The sequence below is a fragment of the Taudactylus pleione genome, unplaced genomic scaffold, assembly GCF_031769625.1.
Source record: "Taudactylus pleione unplaced genomic scaffold, aTauple2 ptg000006l, whole genome shotgun sequence".
Lineage (NCBI taxonomy): Eukaryota > Metazoa > Chordata > Amphibia > Anura > Myobatrachidae > Taudactylus > Taudactylus pleione.
This window is the reverse complement of record NW_028284409.1, coordinates 1,721,765-1,730,238: the sequence shown is the minus strand read 5'-3', so window position 1 is coordinate 1,730,238 and position 8,474 is coordinate 1,721,765.

The window sequence follows — 8,474 nt, the reverse complement described above, 5'->3', positions numbered from 1 at the left end:
ACTGTAGTCCCTACACATTATGCCATCTGTAGTGTCCACACATTATGCCACCTATAGTGCCCACACAGTGTACTCACCAGCAGCATCCACAGACAGCCGGCAGAGCAGCAGTCACAGCCTCACAATGAGTCACACCCATGAGGCTGTGCTGCTGCTGCTCGGTCAGAGGAGCATGTGATGGGCTCCTCCAATCAGAGTTAATCATATGCCCTACTGCAGAGACTACAGGGATTTATTACCCTGTAGTGCACTGCAGTGCTAAGCCTGACTGCACCGTGGTCCGGTCCCCTGCGTGTAGCTGCCACCCAGTTCAGTCACAGCCTTGATAACTGCCTGGCAAGCAGCTGCACTGCACCTGCCATACAAGCAGTGTGGGCCCCTATATTGCAGCGGGCCCCGATGCAGTGCACCGGCTGCACCGTCTGTAGTTCCACCCCTACATGCAGGTACAGAGGCCCTGATTCAGAGCCAGATGGTCTGACAGAGCGCTCGCTCTGAATCAGGGCCATCCTTCTTGATTTTTAGAGCGGCCTCCTGGCCGCTCGTATAACTGTGGGTGACCACCCACTGCTATAGCGAGCGGCCAGGAAGATGATCGCGATGGTCAAGACCATCGTGAATATCGGGCTTGCGATGAGACCCTTGTGGTAGGGTCTCGTTGCCGCAAGCCCTAGAGTGCTTTTCGGCTCAAACAGAGCCGAAAGCACTCCCACTGACATCACTTGTGATGTCAGTGGGGCTGGCCTCAGATGGTAGGCATTCCCATAGCAATGCCTCCGTCTGGGCAGCCATGCCCCCGGCACGCCCACCAAAGGGGGCGTGCTGTCACTCAACATCGACAGAACGTCCCCTTTGGTGCGAGACCCGGAGCGACGGTTTGCCCGTCACTATCAGAGTCTCACGCATGCACACGACAGAGCCAGCTCCGTCATGCACATGTGCACTGGGCCACCATCGACCCGCTTGCGAGCGCTCAGCGCTCGCGAGTGGGTCTGAATCAGGAACAGAGCTTGCAACAAAGATCTATCCCTGCGATTCTCTCCCCCACACTTCCCAGGGTATTTTTCACAAAAAATACCCTGACTTCCACTGCACTTCATAATTCCAATCCCTCAACCATATCCATTTACCTGTAGATGCACCGCTCACTGATTATAGTAGGCCAGCCCCATCCACTATAAAACCCCTCAGTCATTGACTGCATTGGATTTATAAGTGCTCCCCCCCTCACTGATTATAGCAGGCCAGGCCAAATCACCTATAAAACTCCTCAACTACTGCCAGTATTAAATATATAAGTGCCCCTCATCCCTTACCAAACCTCACCTCCCTCACATAGGCACCTAAAAACTATATTTGTAATTGAAATGCAGCATTGTCTGTGCAACAAATGGCGTGCTGCACTGCCAGTACCAGTGCCAGTGTCGGACTGGGACATGAAGGGCCCACCAGGGCAATGCAATGTTAGGAGCCCGTGGTTGGCAAGGAGATGCACAGGGTGACAGGGGAGGCAGTGGGTGACAATGGAAGAAGGCAGTGAGTGATAGCAGAAGGCAGAAAGTGACTAGGGTGGCAGTGAGTAGCTGGGAAGACAAATGGTGGCAGGGGTGATTAGGGAGTGGCATCGAAAGACAGTGAGTGACAGAGAAAGGTAAAGTGACAGGAAGAGGCATAGAGTGACTAGGGAGGCAGGGAGAGGCAGAAAGTAACTGAGGAGGCAGAGGGTAACTGGGAAGAGGATGTTGGTGTCAGGGAGAGGCAGAGAGTGACTGGGGAGTTAGTGGGTGGCAGTGGAAATCAGAGAGTGACGGGTTGAGGCAGAGAGTGACAGGTAGAGGCAGAGAGTGACGGAAGGCAGGGAGAGGCAGTGAGTGACTGGAGAGTTAGTGGGTGACAGCGGAAGCCAGAGAGAGACAGGGAGAGGCAGAGAGAGGTAGGGAGATTGGTTGCTATGGGTAACAATTTCACTTCTAAAAACCTACACGTTAGTAAATATCCCCCTATGACTCTTTGAGCATTAGTTATCCACAGTGCTTAAAGTGGTGCTAGAGAAGTGGTGGAACTCTCCCATCCCCCCGACCCCCCCTCCATGCTTTTTTAAAAAAAGGGACAGCGCGTGCTGTGTGCATGGCGAAAAAAGGGATGTGGTCTCAAAAAAGGGGAGTGATCACACAATAGCATTCCAAAATAAATTACACCACAAAATAGCACAACTCTATTCACCCTTGATTCACATTACACCACATAGTAGTGTCCCTTATTCATGTATGACACACAGCAGTACTCCTTTTACACAATACCCACATTTGTTTCCCTTATACACAATGCCCACAGTGCCTCTTATACAATGTCCATGGCAGTAGTGCCCCTTACACATAATGCCCACAGCAGTAGTGCCCCTTATGCAAATGCAATGCCCATTGTAGTGGTTCCCCTTATGCAGTGCCCCCAGTGGTGGTTGCCCTTATGTAGTGCTCCCAGTGGTGATAGTGCCTCTCATGCAGTGCCCCCAGTAGTGGTAGTGCCCCTTATGAAGTGCCCATAGTGGTAGTGCCCCTTATGCAGTGCCCACAGTGATAGTGTCCCTTATTAAGTGCCACCAATAGTGGTGCCCTTTATGCAGTGCTCCCAGTAGTGATGCCCCTTATGCAGTGCCCCTAGTAGTGGTAATGCCTCTTATGCAGTACCCACAGTGATAGAGTCCCTTATTCAGTGACCCCAGTAGTGGTGCCCCTTATGCAGTGCCCCCAGTAGTGGAGCCCCTTATTCAGTGCCCCCAGTAGTTTTGCCCATTATTTAGAGCCCACAGTAGTGGTAGTGGCCCTTATGCAGTGCCCCCAGGAGTGGTACCCTTTATGCAGAGCCCACAGTAGTACTAGTGCTCCTTATGCAGTGCCCCCCAGGAGTGATGCCCCTTATTCAGTGCCCACAGGAGTGTTGCCCCATGTAGTAATGCCCCCTATAATAGTGCCCCCAATAGTAATGCCCCCAGTAGTAATGCCCCTTGTGTAATGACCATAGTAGTTATGCCCCCTATAGTGCTGCTTACACAAAAAAAAACTTACCTTAAGACCCGCTCCTGCATGCCTTCGGTCCACCTGGCTGCTTCGAGTCCTCTGAACTATGGGAGAGATGTCATGACATCTCATCCATAGTGCCTGTGGGGGAGCGGAGCCGGAAGCCAAAGCTCAAGAGTGAGATCCAGCCGCTTCCACCGATGCTGCAGGGAGGAAGCCGGGTGCCTGTTGGTAACAAAATCTCAGTGGGCATCCAGCAAATGAAGCCTCCCTGCAGCTTCGGGCTATGGTAGGTCAGAGGAGGCGGAACTGGTTCTGTCTCCAAATAGAAGTGATGGAACACAGTTCTGCCCCGTACTGGCCCACTTTAACCCCCTCGTTATCTACCACTATCTTAAAAACATGACATCATGATTGTTTCAAAACTTTTTGGGTCCCCCCTAAGTGATGAGTGGAATCTATTTTGCAAAGTTTGGACATTTTGAATATCTTGTAATACCCTTCAGACTTTGCATTATTCCTGTATTATTAAAATATTTTATTAGAGATATCTTATGAGACTTTTTGAACCAATTGGGGTAATTTATCTTAATGATATACTAATCTATTCACCGAACATAGACTTCATGTGCAGGCAGGTTTGAAACTTCTCATACAGCACAATATATTTTCCAACTAGAAAAATGCTAGAATCTTCACATAGGTCCCTCAGTAACCAAAGCATTTGCTTAATGGTAAGCACCAAAAGATGTATAAGCAGTTCTATAGTTCATAGAATTTATGAATTACTACAAATTATTTTTTTACGACATCTGCACTTACAAGGGAACTACTTTGAACTGGTCATCTGCTGCCCAACAGTATTTGCTTTGTAAAAGCAAATACCTCTGCTCCAATCATGGTTCACTTGGAGTCTGCTCAGTCATCTATTGTTGAGAAGTATGCCTCTAACAAAGCAGTGTGCACCATTCTTACACAAAGACAAGGGGAGATTATAATATTGCATTCTTGTGATATTTATTGCTAAATGTCTTCACCCAGCTATTTAAACATTAGCAGTAAAGATCTTCTGCCAGTGATTTTAGCATGCCAATTTGCAGATCCAAATCATGGAACCAGGAATTTGTGAAGACAGTCTGACCTCTTGATAGGTTTGGTGGGCCCTGTTCTTCCTGAGGTTCAATTATCAAGAGGTTTATCGCTGTGGCACTCAGAAGATCATAGCTATCTCATCAGAACCTTTACAATTGTCAGTTTCCAACATCTCTCAAATAAGCACTGTAGCCACTATTAGCAGCGGTCTATTCTGAACCAGGGTGGCAACAGTTACTATAAAGGGTAGCCTTTTCCCTACTTTCCAGAAGCAATATCCCAGAACAAATGCCCAATCCGAGGGTTACCACCTCTGTTAGGTAAACTCACCACTGCTTCAAAACAGTTGTCAGAGGTACCATGATTTTATCACTGCTACAGTGGATATTTATTTTACTTTAAGATTTTGAAACTGATTGGTTGGCACTATTGGTGGACCTCTATCTGGCACATCACCCTCCTGTTCAATATTATGTGAGGACCAGATAATAATAATAAGCAATGTTGTTTTATTCTACAAACACCTCGATTAAGTACCCAGAGTGTTCAAATTGTAATTCAGTGCATCTATCAGTTGCATAGATGTCCAGAAAACATATTACAAGTCAATACCATTTACAGAGCTTTCTGTAAAGCATTACAAATAAAATGATGGTTATATTCTGTATGCTATCTGGTGATTGCATGTAATAAAAAATATATTTAGCAATACTTCTGGCAGTTAAATACTTACATGTTATTTTGTTCTGACCTTGATTGACAACTACAGCATCTCCTGGGTTCTTGTGCTGGCTTACCTATCCCTGTGTTTGCTCTCCCAGCTGTTGTCCAGGCTACATATTTCTATTAGTCAGCAGCTCCCTGCAATTAGAAACCATTGCTGTTGATTCCACTATCCTGGAACCTCACATTTTTTGCAATTCCCATAGTGCCAGTAGGCCAACAGATGTAGAAAGGGAGGAAAAAATTAGGGAACTTTAGCTCTAAGCTGCAATGCAGATGTTTTAAGATGTAGGATGTTTGCAAACTGTTAGAGAGCCACGGTAGTAGTTGCTACACTCCAAAAGTTTTCCTTGCTGTGTGAATCAATACTGATAAATGACTGATGTATTAAAATCTCTTGGCACTAAATGAGAGCTTATCTCATCTTCCCTGATTGAAGAACCTCTCTAGAGGTTTCCCTTTCTCAAAGATACTGAGTAATAAGATATAAAGGTGAAAATTCTACAAATAGAAGTTATTCTAGTTAATGGTTGTTCATAAGATGCAAGACGGGAAAAGCCCAGAGGTCCAGTATTCTTCAATTACTTCAAAGACTTTGCTGTCTAGTAGTTCCTGAACCATGACCCAAGATTTTAATCTTGTTGTAACTTGTAATGTGTTAACAATTGTTATAAATATTAGGTCCCCGGCCTTTTCTCTCTTAATCTGTGTTTATATTCTCCATTGTGATACAATCATACACTTTATATTGTGGTGTGAACTGCAGAAGCATTTTGTGAGTGGCTTGTCAGATCTCTTGATGATTAATTTTTGTACATATTTTGAGTTATTTTCTAAATAGAATCCTCCATTTAGATATTTTTTGGACATGAACATGTACACCAGATTTATCAGTGATTTTATCATACTGCATGTACTAATTAGGGAATCGGTATGTAATGCCGACTGTCGAATGCCTCCTGTCAAAATACTGACAGCGGCATCCCGAAGGTTGGTATCCTGACAGGGGTCAGGTAAGTATACTTACCGTACCCCCTTCTCCCCCTAACCCTCCCTTCTTGTAGCCTAACCCTAACTCTCCGCTCCCCACACCCTAACCCTCCCCGTTAGTGCCTAAACCTAAGTCTCCCCCCTTAATGCCTAAACCTAATCCTCCCCCTTAGTGCCTAACCCCCCCAGTGGTGCCTAACCCTCCCCCCTAGGGGTGCCTAACTTTACCCTCCACCCAAAAAGCTAACGCTAACCCCGCTATGCTACCTAAGCCTAACACTCCTTCCTGTGGCTAACAGCTAAAGGCACCCCGGACTTACCTTGTTCGGGCTGGCATCCTTTTGGCATCGGGATTATGATAGGTGTCGGTATTTTGATGCCTATCTTAAGTCCTTTGTTGGGCTTCCCCCATTGGGATTTAGACTGGGGGTATCATGGCTGCTAGTCTTATAACTACATACCCTAAATAGTAGTAGTAATAAAGTCTGTGGAAAGCTCACATTTTCTATATTACAAGGCAATGTGCCTCTTTCTGCAGATTTTATTCATGCTTGCTCCATTTTTGAACTTCCCTGCAGAAGTTCCTGGACACCTGCAAAGTCCAAGGTTTACTTTGTAGGGGTCGTGACAATGTGATTCACCCCCCTCTTGCAGCATTCTTTAATTGAGCTGCATGGAATGAAAATGCTGATTGCAATTTCAATCAGATTACATTCATCATCTCTTATTAAGAACGTCAATTAGTGCAATAAAAGAATCAGTCTCTACTCTTAAGTCTTAAGCTGGGTTCACATTTAATGGATTTGTACTCAGCTGACCTGTCATGCAATGGGACATAGCGGGGGTCCTGGCATTGACAAGTGCATACACACTTGCCGATGTTGAGGCTACATCACAACGGCGGTGGCCATGCTGCATTCGGCAGCATGGCCCTCACTGATAATGTTGCTTGTCAGACCTTCATGACATTGAGTGTACACACTAGATGATGTTGCCAACATGTCGACCGATCCAGCCTGATCGGACGACATATCATCTAGTGCAGTGTTTCCCAACCTTGGTCCTCAAGGCACACTAGCAGTCCTGGTTTTAGTGATATCCATGCTTGAGCACAGATGTTAAATCAAAATAACTGAAATACTAATTAAGTCACCTGTGCTCAAGTTTGGCTATCCTTAAAACCTGGACTGTTAGTGTGCCTTGAGGACCGTGGTTGGGAGCCTCTGGTCTAGTGTGTACCAGCCATAAAACAGCAAATATGGGTATGCAGTAAATGTTAAGTATAGGTATTAACAAATATATTGCTCTGCAAATATTTATTTTTATCATGTGGCTGTCAGATAAAGGGGCAAAGGTTAGTTAAATATAGAGTGACAACATTTGATAGGAACGTACAGATATGTGTTGAAAAAACTGATGAATTCAACAGCAACTGTAAAAGACCAGAAATGTATAACATAAAGCACTATGAAATAAAGAGTATGAAATAAACAAGCTGCAGAAGTCAGTCTATGAATTTAGCTCCAGAATGAACTCCTTTATTTCACTAGTGTGATGGACAAACTACATGCCTTATTCATTTTAGACCTATTATGGTTGTGTTTTCATTAAACATAGCTTAAAGTGGCAAAATGGTATCTTTATCATATTTTCTTTTGCTGGTGGCCAATTATGGTGGCATGAGTATACTTTTAAAATAGAGAGTATGGGTCTGATTAATGAAAAAATCGCTAAAATAAGATATCATTGTACACATGTTGTTAAAATATGCTACACAATTTTAAAAGTACTGCCAAGCTTTTAGTACCTACAAAGGCTCATATTATAGAAACATCTTGAAGCTTGTGTTATCTACTACATTTATAATAATCTGAACAATTTCCTTAACTGTAGAGATCTGCCAAATAAATCAATAGGTTTAAAATGATAAAATAAAAAATGATTAAAATTATTAAAATAAAGGCAGTCTAGGGAGTCAATACTATTAGGGTTGAATTGAGAGGTGCGAGTTGCTATATTCACTTCGAATTCACATAGCAAATTAATTAATTCATCCAATTAACTTTTCACTCGCACCTCCCTGAGGGTGAGAGATGAAAAGGAAAATTTTTATTTTAAGGTTAAAATGTTGGGACACTGTGCTGAACCCCTTGGACACTCCCTTTCCAATTACTAATTAGGCATCACTTAGTAGAACAATTACATGTCATTTTGGGGGTAAAAAGAAATGCCCTCAAATTGCCCCTGAATCAACTTTTTTGTTAGTTTAGGCACCCCAAATGTAATTACAATAATTTTTTAGTTAAAAAATAATTGTTTTATAATTTTTTTTCAAGGTACCCTCAAAGTACCCAAAATTGCCATTTTTCATACTTTTATTTGCATTTTTCATTTAATTCATTTGAGATTATTTGTTTGAGATTAAACTAAAAAAGTTTATTTTTTATCATTTTCTTGCATTTACAGTAAAAAAAAAACACAAATCAGCCATTTGAGACAGTTTAAAAACCTACAGTACCTTCCTAATGCCCACAAACAGTCCTGCTAATGAAATGATCCATTTTGGGGGGTCCAGGATGGTGCCCCCACATTTTCATGCTTTTCTCTTAAATCTCATTTGGCAGTCAATTCGCACCCCTCTGCTGTAAGTAG